The 21,460-nt window shown below is 42.1% G+C and overlaps 1 pseudogene; it reads right to left on the reverse strand.

Annotated features, from left to right (window-relative positions):
- The window catches only part of LOC110487689, a 139,818-nt pseudogene that overhangs the window by 68,269 nt on the left and 50,089 nt on the right, over positions 1-21,460 (reverse strand).

A 21,460-nucleotide genomic window follows, 5' to 3' on the forward strand; every position in this document is an offset into this window, starting at 1 on the left:
GTCAAGAACTACAGGAAACGTATGATCTCTGTAATTGCAAACAAAATATTGTACCAAATATTAAGTTCTGCTTTTCTGATGTATCAAATACTTATGTCATGCAATAAAATGCAAGTTAATTACTTAAAAATCATACAATGTGATTTCCGCACTATCCAGAAATCTGTCAGTGGCTTCTGATTAAATTCAATTTTCACAGAACCGCTTGTTGCAATTTCGATGAGGCTTTCTTGTTCAGATATCGGTAAGTGGACTGGAGGCATGGCATGAAAGGGATATCGAATCCAGTTGTTTGTGTCGCCTGTTTCGGGAAAGTACCTGGGTAATTGCGCACCAAGCTCACTCAGGTGCTTTGCTATATCACATATGACATCTTCCGTAAGCTTGAGTTCATTTGCGCACAAAAAAATCATACAATGATGGAAAGACCTGTGTGTTGTCCTTGTTAATGCAGACAGAAAAGAGCTCCAACTTCTTAATCATAGCCTCAATTTTGTCCCGCACGTTGAATACAGTTGCGAAGAGTCCCTGAAATCCTAGATTCAGATCATTCAAGCGAGAAAAAACATCACCCAGATGTTGCTAAATAGGGGTCAGACAAGTGAAAATTATGGACAGTAAAGAAAACTTTAAGCTCGTTTCTCAATTTAAAAAACATGCCAATACTTTGCCCCTTTATAACCAGCGCACTTCTGTATGTTGTAAAAGCGTCACATGGCCGTTGCCCATATCATTGCATAATGCAGAAAATGCATGAGAGTTCAGGGGCCTTGCTTTAACAAAGTTAACCATGGTTACATACGGACCATTAGTGGAATTTCCGCGAGAGTAATGGTTAATGTGGTTGGATGTTAATTATTTGAGTAGGCTACCTGTATTTGACATTGTGTTGTTATTTTGCTGAAACACTAGATAGTTTAAAATGTATAGCCCCGTTGGAAAATATAAATTGTGAAGATTCACTTTTTAATTATATATTTTTTAATGTGAATCACATTTTATTTGGCATACACTTACCCCAGTTTGGGAATACCTGGTCTACTGTATCAAAAGCTTTGGGCAAGTCAATGGGTGACACCCTCCAGGTGTCGCCCATCTTTCCCACTTATCCCACTTATTTTCTGTCTGTCTGTGCCAGTTCGTCTTGTTTGTCAAGTCAACCAGTGTTTTGTCTCAGCTCTTGCTTTTCTCTCGCTCTCCTGGTTTTGACCATTGCCTGTCCTGACTCTGAGCCGCCTGCCTGACCACTCTGCCTGCCTCTGACCCTGAGCCTGCCTGCCATCCTGTGCCTTTGCCACTACTCTGGATTATCCTTATCCTCTGGATTATCCTTGTGCCTTGACCTGTCATTTGCCTGCCCCTGTTGCTGTAACAATCAGTTTCTGCATTTGGGTCTTACCTGAAACTTGATACCTATAAGAGTTAGGATCAGCTTGATCTCCCCCTTTAAATAAATGACAAACCGTGGCTGCCTTCCAAAGCAATGGGAACATCCCCAGAGGGGAGAGACAGGTTAAAAAGATCAGAGATTGGCTTGGCGATTATATGGGTAGCAACCTTTTAAAGAAGAAAGTGTCTAAACCATCTGACCCAGATGTTTTTTTGGGGTCAAGTTTAAGGAGCTCCTTTAGTGCCTCGGACTCAGTAACTGGCTGCAGGGAGAAACTTTGTAGCAGGGCAGCTTCCAAAAAGCTCCAAATCATATTTGGGAGTCACAATGGAATTATACAGTGCAAATCCATCTTTTTATGCAAACCAAGCTTCCGTTGAGTAATATCGGATGATTCATAATACTAAGGCAGCACCACAGGCCAGTGTTTTCCTTTTCTTACCATAGACACTTACACAACAGGTAGTACCAGTTATGTTTTAGTAGTACCAGTTATGTTTTATGACCCGCAGGCTGGATAGACTATAGTACCACATAAATTGCTGCAGCAATTAAGCTGAGGAGCTGAGGGATGTGCTCAAGAGTGAGGTGTTGTATATGTCCTCATCTCACCTTCATCAAGTGCTTGTTGACCCATTTTGTGAAGGTCTTTTTCTGTACCCGGTCCCGTTCATCTATGGTAGAGAGAGAAAGTGATGGTTAATATCAACAGCATGCAGACACTCAACTTCAACTAAGAGACCAAGAGTTATATACAGGGTAGATATAGAATTCTGGGGTGTTTGAGGTAATATCTATTGGGATCACAAACATGTGAATAGTTCATACAGTCAAGTGGGGTGGTATGTTCACATCCATAAAACTGGATCAGAAAGGATAATAATGTTGAACAAAAAAGTTGTTTAAAAAAAAGTTCCATCTAACAGTTCTTACAGTGCCTTGGCAACACACACTTTATATATAAAAGTATGTGGAACCCCCTTCAAATTAGTGGATTTGGCTATTTCAGCAAGTCCATGTAGGAATGTTACAACATCTAGTGGAAAGCCTTCCCAGAAGAGTGAAGACTATCCTGCTATCGCACTCAATCTACCAGCAGCAGGCGTGAGTTGTGCAATGTTTTCCACACAGTCTAACAACCAGGAACCTGATCCAAGCCTGGCAAGACCAATACCAAGGAAACCAAATTCTCACTTCCCTATTCAGTCTCATTCTGTACAGTAGTTTAACGCAGCAGTAAGATAATACGGTAGCTGGCTATATGTTCTTATCTAAGCTTGAAATATAGAGACGGTTTAAGAGAGTGAGAATTGAGTACAGTTAATCTGTATCAAAGCAAAGCCTAGCATGGGAGTTGAAGCTGTAATTCATTCATAAGTCATCTGTGACTTGATAAATAGAGTTTGATTTCATCCTCAGAATAAGCTATTAGATCAAAGCAGATCTCATGTGACAATAAGAAAGAACAGAGCAATATCAGGGGAGTCATGGGGCAGGGCAAAAGAGGAGAAGATGTGCCCCACCAGTGCCAAATCCCTTTACTGGTACTGCCTGTGTAACAACACAGAAGTGGCAACGTGAGGTGCCACACACAACCTTTCAGGTTGTGCCAATGCAGCAACCTTGTGGTAGGCAGCTAAGTCAAATCTCCCTCAGATATGTCTTCAACAGTAAAATTGTGTCCGTAATGGCACTCTATTCCCTATAGGGCACTACATTTGACCAGCACCCCACATGACTGTATAGTGCACTATACAGGGAATAGGGTGCAATATGCTACAGAGCTTAAGAGTCCCCCTGCTGTGACACTGACTATGATCTACAGAAGCAAAAGTCAAGGGGTACCTGAAACAAACACTTATCATTCCAACCCCAAAGACGTTCCATTTCAAAACATCATAATAGGAACTTAAATCCATTCATCATGAATGTGTGTTTTTGGTTGTAAAGCCATACAGTCTGGAACACTTTACTCAAAGCCATGGCTATAGCCGTTCATAGGCTGGGATACTGAGACAAGGATTGGAGTTAATTAAGGGGTAGCCTTTCATAGTCTGACATACTGAGACAAGGGTTAGAATTAAGGGTTAGAATTAAGGGTTAGCCTTTCATAGTGTGAGATACTGAGACAGAGGTTGATGTGAATTTGAAAGTTTTTCATTATTTTATATTTTTATTTAACCATTTCTTTTAGAGGGAAGTCATACTGAGACTAGGGTCTCTTTTACTGATGAACCCCGCATAAATACATCAAACACATACAACATAAAATAGACAAAACAAGTTAAACAGTCATATTTCAAATCAAATCTAATGTTATTGGTCCAAAAGACATATTTAGCAGATGTTATTGAGGGTGTAGCGAAATACTTGTGTTCCTACTGTAGCTCCAACCATGCAGTAGTATCTAACAATTCACAACAACACAAACAAATCTAAAAGTTTAATGGATTAAAGAAATATACACTGCTCAAAAAAATAAAGGGAACACTTAAACAACACAATGTAACTCCAAGTCAATCACACTTCTGTGAAATCAAACTGTCCACTTAGGAAGCAACACTGATTGACAATACATTTCACATGCTGTTGTGCAAATGGAATAGACAACAGGTGGAAAATATAGGCAATTAGCAAGACACCTCCAATAAAGGAGTGGTTCTGCAGGTGGTGACCACAGACCACTTCTCAGTTCCTATGCTTCCTGGCTGATGTTTTGGTCACTTTTGAATGCTGGCGGTGCTTTCACTCTAGTGGTAGCATGAGATGGAGTCTACAACCCACACAAGTGGCTCAGGTAGTGCAGCTCATCCAGGATGGCACATCAATGTGAGCTGTGGCAAGAAGGTTTGCTGTGTCTGTCAGCATAGTGTCCAGAGCATGGAGGCGCTACCAGGAGACAGGCCAGTACATCAGGAGACGTGGAGGAGGCCGTAGGAGGGCAACAACCCAGCAGCAGGACCACTACCTCCGCCTTTGTGCAAGGAGGAGCAGGAGGAGCACTGCCAGAGCCCTGCAAACTGACCTCCAGCAGGCCACAAATGTGCATGTGTCTGCTCAAACGATCAGAAACAGACTCCATGAGGGTGGTAGGGGGTTGTGGAGGTTGTGCTTACAGCCCAACACCGTGTAGGACATTTGGCATTTGCCAGAGAACACCAAGATTGGCAAATTCGCCACTGGCGCCCTGTGCTCTTCACAGATGAAAGCAGGTTCACACTGAGCACATGTGACAGACATGACAGTCTGGAGACGCCGTGGAGAACGTTCTGCTGCCTGCAACATCCTCCAGCATGACCGTTTTGGCGGTGGGTCAGTCATGGTGTGGGGTGGCATTTCTTTGGGGGACCTCCATGTGCTCGCCAGAGGTAGCCTGACTGTCATTAGGTACCGAGATGAGATCCTCGGACCCCTTGTGAGACCATATGCTGGTGCGGCCCTGGGTTCCTCCTAATGCAAAACAATGCTAGACCTCATGTGGCTGGAGTGTGTCAGCAGTTCCTGCAAGAGGAAGGCACTATGGACTGGCCCGCCCGTTCCCCAGACCTGAATCCAATTGAGCACATCTGGGACATCATGTCTCGCTCCCATCCACCAACAGACTGTCCAGGAGTTGGCGGATGCTTTAGTCCAGGTCTGGGAGGAGATCCCTCAGGAGACCATCCGCCACCTCATCAGGAGCATGCCCAGGCGTTGTAGGGAGGTCATACAGGCACGTGGAGGCCACACACACTACTGAGCCTCATTTTGACTTGTTTTAAGGACATTACATCAAAGTTGGATCAGCCTGTAGTGTGGTTTTCCACTTTAATTTTGAGTGTGACTCCAAATCCAGACCTCCATGGGTTGATAAATTTGATTTCCATTGATAATTTTTGTGTGATTTTGTTGTCAGCACATTCAACTATGTAAAGAAAAAAGTAATTAATAAGAATATTTCATTCATTCAGATCTAGGATGTGTTATTTTAGTGTTCCCTTTATTTTTTTGAGCAGTGTATAAATATTAGATTGAGGCAATGTTGGAGTGGCATTGACTAAAATACAGTAGAATATATTTTTAATTTAACCTTTACTTAACTCGGCAAATCAGGTAAGAACAAACTCATTTACAATGGCGGCCTACTGGGGAACAGTGGGTTAACTGCCTTGTTCAGGGACAGAACGATAGATTTCTACCTTGTCAGCTAGGGGATTCAACCTTTCGGTAACTGGACCAACGCTCTAACCACTAGGCTTTATGAGATGAGTGAAGAAGTATGTAAACATTCAGTGACTAGTATTCCATTATTATCATGATTATTCATTCCATTATTCCAAGTCTATGTATACAGGGCAGCAGGCACCAAGGTGCAAGGTTGCGTAACAGGGTGGAAGGTGGCTAGTGATAGCTATTTAATTTAACAACATTAACCCTAACATCAAACTAACTATGGAGTACAGCAAGGATAACATTCATTTTTTGGACCTCGACATTAGTAAAAATGACAGACAGCTTTCACCCCAAAAGGCTAAAAGAGATTCCATATGGCCAATTCCAAAGAGTCCGCAGAATTTGCGATCAGGAAACAGACTACAGTGTCAAATTTGCTGAATTAGAGAATCGCTTCTTGAATCGAGGCTACAGCGTTCAGGTCCTGAAAGATGCAGGTCTAAGGGCTGGATTACTTGACAGAGAGAGCTTGTTGCGAAGGGGAGTTCCTCGTGACACATCAGAGAGTGTATTTTGTTACAAAATATAGCACTGAAGCAGAGAACATTAAAATAATAATTAAAAATAATTGGGGAATCATCCAAAGTGATACGCTTCTACGCCAAGTCTTTCCTGAGCCACCAGTCATAAGCTTTAAGAGATGTCCTACCCTAAATGACAAATTAGTCCACAGTTATCTTCCGGGTGACTCTCAAAAAACTTGGCTTGACCACAAACCCAAGGGCTCTTTTAAATGTAACCATTGCAACCATTGCAGAAATATAGCACAGAAGAAGTATTTTGTTCACACAGCTTCCAAAATGTAGTATTACGTCAAGCATTTCATTAACTGCAAAACCACTCATGTCATTTATAGATTTGAATGTCCACAGTGCAAGGTGTTCTACATTGAACGGACAAAGAGACGCCTTCAAGACCGCTTAGCGGAACACAAGTACACCATACGGGTAAGCAATGAAGACTACCCCATGGCAAGGCACTACAAGTCCCTACACCATGGCAACCCTGCCATGCTATGGGTATTGATCATGTTCCGGCTTCTATTAGAAAAGGGGACCCGCTTAAACAGTTAAACGAAAGGGAAGGTTTTTGGATTTACAAACTACAGGCCACTAAATACCCTGGTTTAAATGAAGATATTGATTTCTCACTCTTCCTGTAGGGTCGTGATGGGTCCATTTGCTGTCATCTAGTGGACATTTTGCTCAATTGCCCTCAGCTATGTTTTGACTGTTGTTGTTCATGTTTTGCTGTGTTCTAGTGTACTAGGGAATGTATTTCTTTCTTATTTTTGACACTTCTCCCAGTCATATTTAAGGTTAGAACTACCTCTCTAAGTGTTCTGATAGTTCTAGCTTGGAGTATCTTTATGATAACATAGCTACATCATTTCACCTTATAATGTGTATATTATTGCTTACTAGGTGTGTCCAATCAATCTTGTAACCACTCCTTCTTTCAAATAGGGCTAATTGGAAAAGCTGTTCAAAAGAGGACATTGTATTCCTTTTCTTTTTTTTTGTACTTTCTGATGAAGGCCATGCAGCCGAAACACGTCATTTTTTTAAAACGTTGTTTCTATTGAACATGCCATACTAATAAAGGCATTTTAATTAATTATATGAAGAGTGCCTTGGTCCTCCTTTCTTTTTGATTACCAATTTACCCCTTTTACCAAAGAGCACCTTCTATCTACCAAAATGTACTATTGTGTACCTTAGTAGTGCTTCCCTCCCTCCTCTTTCTACAAATACAAGTTCATCTGACTCTGGGGAAGTAGACAAAGGGCCTCATTGCCAAAATCCCTTTAATAGTTTCAGTAGACTATATGGATGCAGATACTGATGTGCTTCACCTGCAAGACAGTAAATTCTGCTTCAATCCTATTCCAACGACTTGACAAACGTTCACAGGACAGCTAAAAGAGCAGTTCAATTTTTTGGGAAACATTCATCAAGTTTGCAAACAGGAGCAGAAAAAAAGTCACAAAAAAACAAGAAAAAAAAGGCTAGATAAGTAGACATCCCCTCTTCTTACTCATGTTGGAAAGGTTTAGCCATACAACCATACAGTAAAGTTTCACTAGAATCTGCTTTAGCTACGTGTTCTGGCTAGTGATTCCAAGTGTGTGGTGAGAGGTAGAGGAAGAATGTACATGCAGCTAAAACGATCACAGCCAGCCCACACTGAATGAAAGGCCTGTATTATAGCAGACCAGACCAGACTAGGGGGTATGGTACAAAGCAATAGAAATTCGTCATCAGCCATTCCACCACATGGCACAATCACAAAATAACCTTTTTCACGGAGCATTTGTTTCCATCAGCACTCAATTTGAGGGAAACCTCCATCAATAAGTGTTTCCATACAGTGTACGCTGTCCCAAATAGCACCCTATTCCCTACATAGTGCTTTTGACCAGAGCTTAGGGAATGGGACGCAGCCCAAGACAGGAGATAATGAATCAGTTGCAGACAGATACAAAGTGCTGATCAGTTTCCATGTTTGACAGGAGTGTTATTAAGCATTTGGTTTGGATGTTTTTCCAAACTTATGTCACATCTAATTTGGTTTGCCAAACTACCCACACTGTTGTAAAAAAAAAAAAGTGAATCCATTGTGTCTGAATTGAATGGAGGACATCAAAACAAGACTGATTTGATGCTATGAGTGTGTCTCACTTGATAAAAACGTTCCATATGTCCACAACTAACGCAAAAAAATGATGTGGGGTGAAAGTTGAAACTGGACTTGAAATTATGAACTGTGTGTGATTTGGAGGGGTCAAGGTCATAGCACAAGCACAGACAGACATGATAGCTGGCGGCAGTAAGCCCCCTTCTCCCTTCAAAGGTCACCACAGGTGTGTTACATAGCACCCAGATACCTCTTACACCTTTAACCTTCAAGATCAAACATCTTTCTCTTTAAAAGGGGACATTCACGTATTATCATGAAGAAGAGCAGACTTGGATGACTGCTTAGGGCTTGTTTGGGCTTGAGCAGTGGAGAGTGACACTGCTCTTCTGCCAGGCCCTGTATCTCCGCAAGGCAGGTAAGTTAGAGAGCATGGAAAGTCCATGTTTAACACTTTTCTGGTTACTACACGATTCCATATGTGTTATTTCATCGTTTTGACGTCTTCCCTACTATTCTACAATGTAGAAAATAGTACAAATAAAATAAAAACCCTGGAATGAGTAGTTTGTGAGAATAGTAGTATGTGAGAATTCAAATAGGAAATGTAACCCTATGCAAAACTGATAGATACATTTATGCTTGGAGGGTCTAAGTCAATGAACAACAACCACTGTCAATCATTAACAAATATGATAAAACTGTCAGCTTTGGTGGAAGGAGAAGCCTGTCACTATACAGTACATTCGTGCTGGGGTTGTAAAGTGTGGTACCCACCCTTCCTACAGACGGGGAGCCTCCTCCTCATGATAACACACCAATGGCTACATCTTCGACTCTGCCAACCCACCAAATATCTCTGCGTGTGCGAGCATGTGATGGCCATTGCAAGATAGGAATTTTAACAAAACACAATAAATAATATGGCTTACACACGTGCACAGCAGGTTCTGATTTATGATGTATGTAGGAATACTATAAATCTAGGCAAGCTCCCTAAAGCAAGGCCAAGGTATTGAGACCTGTGGGCATCGGAAGGCAAAAATACTAGCTACTCATATTCACTACTGTCATCGTTAATGCAGCAGCATGTCTCTTGGCTTGGGAATATTTTAGTTGGAATGTATTCTTCGAGCACATACAGTGCCTTCAGAAAGTATTCATACCCCTTGACTTATTCCACATTTTGTTGTGTTACAGCCTGAAAACATGATGAAATGAAAACATGTTTTAGGACATTTTTGCAAATGTGTAAAAAATGAATTACATGAATATCTTATTTACGTAAGTATTCACACCCATGAGTCAATACTTTGTAGAAGCACCTTTGACAGTGATTACAGCTGTGAGTCTTTCTGGGTAGGAGCTTTCACACCTCGATTGTGCAACATTTGTCCATTGTTCTTTTCAAAATTCTTGAAGCGCAGTCAAATTGGTTGTTGATCATCGATAGACAACCATTTTCAGGTCGCCATAGATTTTCTAGTAGATTTAACTCAAAACTGTAACTCGGACACTCAGGAACATTCACAAGTCTTCTTGGTAAGTAGATTTGTAGATTTGGCCTTGTGTTGTAGGTTATTGTTTTTTATTGTGAAGTTTTTTATTGTGAAAAATATTAAATCAGACCCCCCCCCCAACCCCCTCAACGAAAAAAAAAATTGCAGCACCCCCAAACTACTTTCCACGGCTAAGTATCGGCCTCTAGCTAAAATCCATGTGTGGTTTCCTTCCTTTCCGACAACTGAGTTAGGAAGGACGCCTGTATCTTTGTAGTGACTGGGTGTATTGATAAGCCATCCAAAGTGTAATTAATAACTTCACCATGCTCAAAAGGATAATTAATGTCTGCTTTTTTTAACCCATCTAACAACAGGTGCCCTTCTTTGTGAGGCATTGGAAAACCTGTTTTTATGGTTGAATCTGTGTTTGAAATTCACTTCTCGACTGAGGGACCTTACAGATAGTTGTATGTGTGGGGTACAGAGATGAGGTAGTCATTCAAAAATCATGTTAAGCACTATTATTGCACACAGAGTCCATGCAACTTATTATATGACTTAAGAAAGTTTTTACTTGTGAACTTATTTAGGCTTGCAATAACAAAGGGGTTGAATACTTATTGACTCAAGACATTTCAGCTTTTCATTTTTTATTAATTTGTAACAATTTCGAAAAACATAATTCAAATCAAATCAAATTATATTTGTCACATACACATGGTTAGCAGATGTTAATGCGAGTGTAGTGAAATGCTTGTGCTTCTAGTTACGAATTCCACTCTGGCATTATGGGATATTGTTTGTAGGCCAGTGGCAAAAAAATCTATATTTAATAAATGTTCAATTCAAGCTGTAACACAACAAAATGTGAACAAAGTCAAGTGGTGTGAATAGTTTGTGAAGGCAGTGTGTGTGCCTCTGTTTTTTCCAGAGGTCCAAATTATAATCTCATGTCATATATTATGCATGTGTTATTGCATCCAAAACTATCGCACAATCTTGTGACTCAAAAATGACACGTGACATTGATCAGCCCACATACATATACCATAGTCGTATACTGTATACATAAATCAGATGGGATGCATATCGTGTATAAACTGCTCACTTCCAAAATGCAATAACTACCTTCTTAAAAAATACTGCAAGGAACAGATCTCAAATACGGTACATTGGTATGGAAAATGTATAATATTATTTCAACACTGAAGATGGGGCCAAATTGTAAGTATCCCAGGCATAAATCTGTGGTTGTCTCCCTCTTCTGTTGAAAACAAGGCACTACAGAAACATGCCACTGTTGATCAAAAATGTTAATTGACGCCCTGAAGAATTTCTATACAAAATCATCAAGTTAATCAGGGTCAACTGAACTTGAACTAAACTCCCCCTCCTCACTTTATTTCAATAGTTTTTATTGAGTCGTCAAAAGACAGTTTATCCTTACACCATAAAGGAACCTTTGATGTCTCGCTTATCACCGAAACCTTTTCCTCTGCACATCTACTCTACCTCCTAATCAGCATTTTGACTACTAACATCCAAGGTCAACATTTAATGGAGTTCTGAAATGTTAGTTGACAGTCATGTAAAACTGTGTAAAAAATGAAATGCGAAAGCCGTTTGTATCCAAGACAACAGACCAAAACACACAGGAGCCAGGAGCCCATTAACTAGTATTTATAGATGTGTGGTTTTGGCCAGAAACCTCTCTGAAGCACCAAAAAGTATGTTAGAGCCTGAGTCAGAGGGAAAGGGGGGTTGGGGGTGTGCTCACTTTTCTGGGAAGTAGAACAGTTTTGTCAGCTAGGGCTGCCCTTTAATTCCACAAGATCCACTACATCCATCACACTGTGCTTGGCTACAATTACAGTACTGTTATGCATTGGTCTAATTGGAAGGACATCATATAAATCAACCTACTACTTCAGACACACTAGTGGTGGAAGTCACATACAATAAACCACACACAATATAGGTCTTGATAAGAGATTTACTGGGGTTTTTTGTTCTCAAAATAATATAGCACACATTTTTTTAACCATAGTAGGCTAAAACCACAATGATAACAATACAGTCTCTATAACTTCTATTTTAATACCACTGCAGAGATTACTTACACGTCTCATTTGACAGTTTTGCTACCCTGGGCGAACAGTCCTTTACAGTCTTGTTTACAAGTGCTGGCATGGAATGGGTTAATGTTATCTGCCCACACCAACGCCTGCCTCCCTGCCAGAACTCCTCCTCTCCAGTGTTATATGGACGGAGTGTTGGACACTGTCGTGCTTACCTGCGCAACACATTCTGTTGTACAGATGGGACCCCACCTTTCCGCAGCTCATTTCATGGATGTAATTTGCACGTCCATAAAAAATGCCCTGTTTGGAGCCGACATACCGGGAAGACATAGCAGCGGCGGTGGGAATATCTTTAGCATCCCCCATACCCAAACAGAGTCCCCACGGCACAAAGTTGTGCCTTCTTGAACTCTTCTTTGTCGAGAGGGCATGGCACTCGAAAACAAAAGTTCCCTTTCTTCTCTATCTCTAATAGATTATCAAAAAACAAGTGGCTGTCGTATCAAGTTTCATGGAGTCAAATCTTCACCTTCTCAAGCCAGCCCACACTATTTTGTGTAGGGAAATTACCCAGCGAACGCAGTCTTCCGTAGTTGTATTCTACTGTACATTCCCCGCCGCAGCGGGACATTGCGTTCTTATTGGAATGCAATTCTAAAGGACATCCCCAATATAGCAGTCTGTCTGGACTGTTTCAGTCCACAGGCGATGTTTCTTTTTTTTGCTAGTATGCAGGCCTAATGTGTTTCTTCCAACCATTAGGCTACATAATGCACCTTGGAATGGTGTCAACAGCACTAGTCACCAAATGCACATAACAAAGGTGTTACACTTCTTGCATTTTAAACTGCCTTTTGGCACTATTTATTTTGATACATTTATTCTATAATTTAGCAGATGCTCTTATCCAGTATCCTTTTTATACTGGTCCCCTGTGGCAATCAAACCCACTCAACCGTGGCTTTGCAAGGGCCATGCTCTACCAGCTGAGCCACACAGTACCCTTTTCACATATATAATCTAATTACATATTATTAGACAGGTTTACACTTCTGAGATTAAGAATTACACTGAAGTTTCTATTCAATCTGAGGTGTGAGGAGTTGTTGGGAGTTCTGATGATATCCTCTACCCATGCATTATAGGCTATTACATCTGTTAGTCATAAATTGTTTCAGCAGAACCAACTGGTTTTCATTGCCATGGCACAGAATCCTCAAGTGCTCCACAGTTATCACACACAATTGTTTTCTCTTTCACAATCTTCAAATGATGAGAAATGAACGGAAAGGGTGATAGCAAAATGTACATTTCAGTTCGAGAAAAATAAACATGTATTGAGCCATAAATAATGTGTTCGACTGCATTCAATTATTAAAATAATAACACTAAATCATTTACGCATAGAGAGATGGAAGTAAAGGATATTGGGAGATTCATAGGAGTCTGCCCTTTCAGGTCACCTCCCTTGCACTTATCTGATTGTCTGATAGGATCAAGAGATTGAATACAATTGTATAGCACACTCATTTTAATAGAAAGCTACAAACTATGTTTAGGGCTATGATAGAAAGAGTTTCAAATGTCAAAAAAGTCCTAATCCCTAGCCACATAATGTAGACATTTATTGTCAATGCTGACTACAAATGTATTTTGTCGTCTATGAGACGGAAACCGGTTTGTCAGCATGAACCGATTGCTTTATTACCCCCTATTGCTATTAGGAGAAGCCATTGCCAACATCAACTTAAAACCCACACCAAAGCTCTTAATTTGGCCAAAGATTTATAAAAAACAACTGTTTTTCATTTCTGGCCTGGGCAACGTTGAGTAAAAGCTATACAAATAACACACCCATTCACTCAGCAGAGACGTTAAAACCTTGCGCTGTGCTAATGGATCTTTGATTATTGAAGTGCACACCAAATGGCGAATAGGGCCGAATAGGGCCAATAGGGCTATGGCCAAAAGTAGTGCACTATGAAACGAATAGGGTGCCATTTGGGACTGTGCCAGTGAATAGCACACATGCCTTCAAATCCACTGAGCCATTCTGGGACCCTGAGGAAAAGTCAAGGGGAACTTCCAGTATGTTATGGTTGTATCTAGCAGCCAGTTCTTTATTTAAACTTGTCGGGGGGAAACCTCCCCTATAACTGAACTAGGTCGAAGGTCTACATGTCAATCAAAGTACTGCCTAACACAAGTGCTCTCTGCCAGGCCATGTTTGTCCCTCCCCTCCTCATCCAACATTTGACCTATATGAGTATTTTCTTTGAATGTGTAATATATGTTAATCAAACATAAAAGCCATCCAATACTCTGCTAAAAGAAGTCCAATACGATATGGCAAGAGTGAAAACAGTGCACTGACATAGGGTAGCATTAGCCATGAAACCACAAACGTGATAGACTTCTGCACTTCCTTATGCATTGTCTGTAGTGCAACAGCTGCAATGCTGAAAGGAGACCAGGTCAAATGTAAAGCAGCTGAATATTAACACGCAGAGTTAGAGATAACCCACTGCCTAGTTTTACAAAGCAATGTTAGCCATTTCACAGTCAAACCAACATTATTGGTTAGTATGTCTAGTGGTGGATTCAATAAAATGCAGTAGCATATACAGTGCCTTGCGAAAGTATTCGGCCCCCTTGAACTTTGCGACCTTTTGCCACATTTCAGGCTTCAAACATAAAGATATAAAACTGTATTTTTTTGTGAAGAATCAACAACAAGTGGGACACAATCATGAAGTGGAACGACATTTATTGGATATTTCAAACTTTTTTAACAAATCAAAAACTGAAAAATTGGGCATGCAAAATTATTCAGCCCCCTTAAGTTAATACTTTGTAGCGCCACCTTTTGCTGCGATTACAGCTGTAAGTCGCTTGGGGTATGTCTCTATCAGTTTTGCACATCGAGAGACTGACAGGCTAGAAAGTAAAATACTCTCTCTCTCTCTCTCTCTCTCTCTCTCTCTCTCTCTCTCTCTCTCTCTCTCTCTCTCTCTCTCTCTCTCTCTCTCTCTCTCTCTCTCTCTCTCTCTCTCTCTCTCTCTCTCTCTCTCTCTCTCTCTCTCTCTCTCTCTCTCTCTCTCTCTCTCTCTCTCTCTCTCTCTCTCTCTCTCTCTCTCAAATTCAAATTCAAATTCAAGCTGCTTTATTGGCATGAAAAACATTGTGTCAATATTGCCAAAGCAACAATGTATACAATATACATTGTAACAAAATTATAAATGATAGCAAATAATAATATAAAATGGTAGTAAATAATAATACAAAATTAAATACAAAAATAATAACAATAAAATGGTAACAGTCTACAGTAAACATTAATAATTATAGTAATAACAATAATAGTAATAATAAGTAAGTTACTGTTTACTATGCAGATGTTATTATTCAGTGTCCCTCAGGCTATGGCAGGAAAATACATATTTGGCTGCAAGAGGAGCCATTGCTCCTTCGCCCATGAGTATTCTTAGTTTTTCCTCTGGGTTCAATTTGTAAAAATTTGGAATATATGTAGTCATTTCTGTGAATAATGAATCTCTTTGTGAGGAATATTTATCACAGTAAAGGAGAAAGTGCATCTCTGTCTCTACCTCCCCTGTCATGCAGTGACCACATACACGCTCCTCTTTGGGTAGCCATGTCTTTTTATGTCTGCCGGTTTCTATTGCCAATCGGTGGTCACTTAGCCTGTACTTGGTAAGGATCTGTCTCTGCTTCGTATCTCTGACAGAGTAGAGATAATCAGCCAATTCATATTCTCTGTTTAGGGTCAGATAGCAATTTAGTCGGCTTTGGGATTTTGTTTCGTTTTTCCAGTATTGTAAATATGATTCCTTTGATTGGTTCATGATTTTGCTTATTGGAATTCTTTCTTTTGAAGCAGTGCTGGCGTCAGCTTGGTTGGTGAGGTCCAACACCATCTGACTGAGAGGGCTCGTTTCTGGGCTCAGCTCTTGGGCTTGAAGTGCTTTAAATTGCAGACTCGAATTTGGACTTGAATTTAGATGTAGCCAAAATTTTAATGATCTTTTCTGTATTTTCATTATTACTGGAAAACGGCCCAATTCTGCCCTACATGCATTAGTTGGTGTATTTCTCTGGACTTGTAGAATTTTCCGACAGAATTCTGCATGTAGGGCTTCAATTGGATGTTTGTCCCACATTTTAAAATCCAGTTTATTGAGTGGCCCCCAAACCTCACTTCCATAAAGTGCTATTGGTAGGATTACACTGTCAAATATTTTAGTCCAAATTCTAATTGGGATGTTGATTTTGAATAATTTCATTTTTATTGCATACATTGCTCTGCGGGCTTTTTCTTTGAGTGCCTTCACTGCCATATTAAAGTTTCCCGATGCAGATATGGTCAGACCAAGGTAGGTGTAATGTTTTGTGTGTTCAATTAAGGTGTTGTTCAGGGTGAATTTACATTTGTGTTTCTGACATCTGGGTTTTTTTTGGAAAATCATGATTTTAGTTTTTTGGAAATTTACTGCCAGGGCCCAATTATGGCAATATTGCTCCAGAATATTAATGTTTTGTTGAAGACCTTCTTTGGTTGGTGATAGAAGTACCAAGTCATCAGCATATAGCAGGTATTTCACCTCTGTGTCAAATAGTGTGAGTCCTGGGGCTGGAGATTGGTCCAACATGTCTGCTAATTCATTGATATAAATGTTGAAAAGATTTGGACTCAAATTGCAGCCTTGTCTCACACCTCGACATTGTGAAAAAAATTCTGTTCTTTGGTTTTTGATTTTTATTGCACACTTATTTTCTGTGTACATACATTTTATTAAGTCATACACCTTACCACCAAGCCCACTTTGTAGAATAGCCTTTCGTGCCAAATCGAATCAAATGCTTTTTTAAAGTCAATAAAGCAAGCAAAGATTTTGCCCTCTTTTTTTTGGTGGACGTGTTTATTAATTAGTGTGTGTAAGGTGTATATATGGTCAGTAGTGCGATGGTTAGGGAGAAAGCCAATTTGACATTTACTTATTACATTTTTTTCTTGAAGAAAGGTTTGAATTCTTGAATTCAAAATGCTACAGAAAATCTTTCCCAAGTTACTGTTGACGCAAATTCCCCTGTAATTATTGGGGTCTGATTTGTCTCCACTTTTGTGGATAGGGGAGATGAGCCCCTGGTTCCAGACATCAGGGAAGCAGCCAGAAGTTAAAACCATGTTGAACAATTTAAGCACAGCATTTTGCAACTCAGGTGTGCTGTTTTTCAGCATTTCATTTCTGATGTTGTCTACACCACAAGCCTTTTTTGATTTAATAGATTTTAGCTTTTCATTTAGTTCTTGTTGGGTTATTGGGTAATCTAATGGATTTTGGTTGTTTTTAATGACTGATTCCAGGATGTTCAATTTTTCTTTAATTTCTAATTGGTTCTGTTGTAAGTCTTTTTGTGGGATGTTTTTGTATAGATTATCAAAGTAAGTTTTCCAAATTCCTACATCTTGTATGGCTAATTCTTGTGGCTTTGTTGTGCTTAAATTGTTCCACATGTCCCAGAACTGATTTTGGTCAATTGCGTTTTCAAGTTCATCAAGTGTCTTGTTGGTATAATTAAATTTCTTGCATTTCAGTGTTTGTTTATACTGTTTCAGAGTTTCAAAGTATTCATATCGTAGCTCTGGGTTGTTTTGCTGCTTATGTTTTTTGTTTGACATTTGTCTTAGGTGTTTTGTAATTGTTTTACATTCATTATCAAACCATTTGTCAGAAACATTTTGATTTTTGCTTCTGATGTTGCATTGCTTTGGTTTTCTCAAATTTGCTTTCGATGCTGCTTTTTGGAATATGCAGTTGATGTTTTGGGTAGCTGAATTGACACCATCTTTATTGTTTTGGTACTGTGAGTTATTGAAAAACTGTATAGGGTTCATCATTTCATTTGAGTTCAATGTTTCAATGAATGCCTCTGCACTGTTTGGAGCCCAACATAAACGATTGGTTTATGTTGTAAAGTTTATTGGGCTGTTTTTTTGAATGAATATTGCCGGTTAATTTCTTCAGAAACACGTTGATCTGACTGTGATCTGACAATGGTGTCTGTGGTCTGACAGTGAATGCACTAATGGAGGAGGGGTCAATGTCAGTGATGGCATAATCGACTACACTTGTCCCAAGAGCTGAGCAGTAAGTAAACTGACCTAAAGAGTCCCCTCTGATTCTACCATTAAGCATGTACAGGCCTAAGGCTCGACAGAGATGTACTAACTCTTTTCCATTTTTGTTCAGTATTTGGTCAGGACTGTTTCTATTATTTATAATAGGGCTACTGTACAAGGAGGGGTGTCCAATATGTGTTTCCAATATGTGTAATATCCAATATGTGTTGGTTACCTCCCGCATCAGTGTAGTCAGGCTCAGAACCATTTCGTGCATTGAAATCTCCACAAAGAAGCACTTTACCCTGCGTGTTACGGTGAGTGAATGAGGACCTAAAAGCGAACTAACTTAAACAAGCTTCTTTAATAACCAAACATAGGTAGGCTCAGATAGACCGGCAGATTCCGACAGGACAGGACAAGGTTACAGCAAACATGACGATAGTCTGGCTCAGGCATGAAACACAACAAACAAGAATCCGACAAGGACAGGAGCAGAAACAGAGAGAGATATAGGGACCTAATCAGAGGGAAAAAGGGAACAGGTGGGAAAAGGGGTGACGAGGTGGTTAGGAGGAGACAAGGCACAGCTGGGGGAAAGAGGGGGAGAAAAGGTAACCTAACAACGACCAGCAGAGGGAGACAGGGTGAAGGGAAAGGACAGAGACAAGACACAACATGACAGTACATGACAGTACCCCCCCACTCACCGAGCGCCTCCTGGCGCACTCGAGGAGGAAACCTGGCGGCAACGGAGGAAATCCTCGATCAGCGCACGGTCCAGCACGTCCCGAGAGGGAACCCAACTCCTCTCCTCAGGACCGTACCCCTCCCAATCTACGAGGTACTGGTGACCACGGCCCCGAGGACGCATGTCCAAAATTCTACGGACCCTGTAGATGGGTGCGCCCTCGACAAGGATGGGGGGGGGGGGGGGAAGACGAGCGGGGGCGCGAAGGACGGGCTTGATGCAGGAGACATGGAAGACCGGGTGGACGCGACGAAGGTATCGCGGAAGAAGAAGTCGAACTGCGACAGGATTAATGACCCGAGAAATACGGAACGGACCAATGAACCGCGGGGTCAACTTGCGAGAAGCCGTCTTAAGGGGAAGGTTCTGAGTGGAGAGCCAAACTCTCTGACCGCGACAATATCTAGGACTCTTAGTTCTACGCTTATTAGCAGCCCTCACAGTCTGCGTCCTATAACGGCAAAGTGCAGACCTGACCCTCTTCCAGGTGCGCTCGCAACGTTGGACAAAAGCCTGAGCGGAGGGGACGCTGGACTCGGCGAACTGAGATGAGAACAGCGGAGGCTGGTACCCGAGGCTACTCTGAAAAGGAGATAGCCCGGTCGCAGACGAAGGAAGCGAGTTGTGGGCGTATTCTGCCCAGGGGAGCTGTTCTGACCAAGACGCAGGGTTGCGAAAAGAAAGACTGCGTAAGATGCGACCAATAGTCTGATTGGCCCGTTCTGCTTGACCGTTAGACTGGGGGTGAAAGCCGGAAGAGAGACTGACGGAAGCCCCAATCAAACGGCAAAACTCCCTCCAAAATTGAGACGTGAATTGCGGACCTCTGTCCGAAACGACGTCTGACGGAAGGCCATGAATTCTGAAAACATTCTCGATGATGATTTGTGCCGTCTCTTTAGCAGAAGGAAGCTTAGCAAGGGGAATGAAATGAGCCGCCTTAGAGAACCTATCGACAACCGTAAGAATAACAGTCTTCCCAGCTGACGAAGGCAGTTGTGAGACCACGGTCGAGAGGGAATAGGAAGCGGCCTGAGACGGCCGGCAGGAGGAGAGTTACCGGACTTAGTCTGCGCGCAGACCGAACAAGCAGCCACGAAACGACGCGTGTCATGCTCCCGGGTGGGCCACCAAAAACGCTGGCGAATGGAAGCAAGCGTACCCCGAACGCCGGGGTGGCCGGCTAACTTGGCAGAGTGAGCCCACTGAAGAACGGCCAGACGAGTAGGAACGGGAACGAAAAGAAGGTTCCTAGGACAAGCGCGCGGCGACGGAGTGTGAGTGAGCGCTTGCTTTACCTGCCTCTCAATTCCCCAGACAGTCAACCCGACAACACGCCCCTCAGGGAGAATCCCCTCGGGGTCAGTGGAGGCTACTGAAGAACTGAAGAGACGAGACAAAGCATCAGGCTTGGTGTTCTTAGAGCCCGGACGATAAGAAATCACGAACTCGAAACGAGCGAAAAACAGCGCCCAACGCGCCTGACGCGCATTAAGTCGTTTGGCAGAACGGATGTACTCAAGGTTCCTATGGTCAGTCCAAACGACAAAAGGAACGGTCGCCCCCTCCAACCACTGTCGCCATTCGCCTAGGGCTAACCGGATGGCGAGCAGTTCGCGGTTACCCACATCATAGTTACGTTACGACGGCGACAGGCGATGAGAAAAATACGCGCATGGGCCTTGTCGTCAGAGAGGGAGCGCTGAGAAAGAATGGCTCCCACGCCCACCTCTGACGCGTCAACCTCGACAACGAACTGTCTAGAGACGTCAGGTGTAACAAGGATAGGAGCGGATGTAAAACGATTCTTGAGGAGATCAAAAGCTCCCTGGGCGGAAACGGACCACTTAAAGCACGTCTTGACAGAAGTAAGGGCTGTGAGAGGAGCTGCCACCTGACCGAAATTACGGATGAAACGACGATAGAAGTTCGCGAAGCCGAGAAAGCGCTGCAGCTCGACGCGTGACTTAGGGACGGGCCAATCAATGACAGCTTGGACCTTAGCGGGATCCATCTTAATGCCTTCAGCGGAAATAACAGAACCGAGAAATGTGACGGAGGAGGCATGAAAAGTGCACTTCTCAGCCTTCACAAAAAGACAATTCTCTAAAAGGCGCTGGAGGACACGTCGAACGTGCTGAACATGAATCTGGAGTGACGGTGAAAAAATCAGGATATCGTCAAGGTAAACGAAAACAAAGATGTTCAGCATGTCTCTCAGGACATCATTGACTAATGCCTGAAAGACAGCTGGAGCGTTAGCGAGGCCGAAAGGAAGAACCCGGTATTCAAAGTGCCCTAACGGAGTGTTAAACGCCGTCTTCCACTCGTCCCCCTCCCTGATGCGCACGAGATGGTAAGCGTTACGAAGGTCCAACTTAGTGAAAAACCTGGCTCCCTGCAGGATCTCGAAGGCTGAAGACATAAGAGGAAGCGGATAACGATTCTTCACTGTTATGTCATTCAGCCCTCGATAATCTATGCAGGGGCGCAGAGACCCGTCCTTCTTCTTGACAAAAAAAACCCCCGCTCCGGCGGGAGAGGAGGAGGGGACTATGGTACCCGCGTCAAGAGCTACAGACAAATAATCTTCGAGAGCCTTACGTTCGGGAGCCGACAGAGAGTATAGTCTACCCCGGGGGGGGGTGGTTCCCGGAAGGAGATCAATACTACAATCATACGACCGGTGTGGAGGAAGAGAGGTGGCCCTGGACCGACTGAACACCGTGCGCAGATCGTGATATT

The sequence above is a fragment of the Oncorhynchus mykiss genome, chromosome 32, assembly GCF_013265735.2.
Source record: "Oncorhynchus mykiss isolate Arlee chromosome 32, USDA_OmykA_1.1, whole genome shotgun sequence".
NCBI classification, from domain to species: Eukaryota; Metazoa; Chordata; class Actinopteri; order Salmoniformes; family Salmonidae; genus Oncorhynchus; species Oncorhynchus mykiss.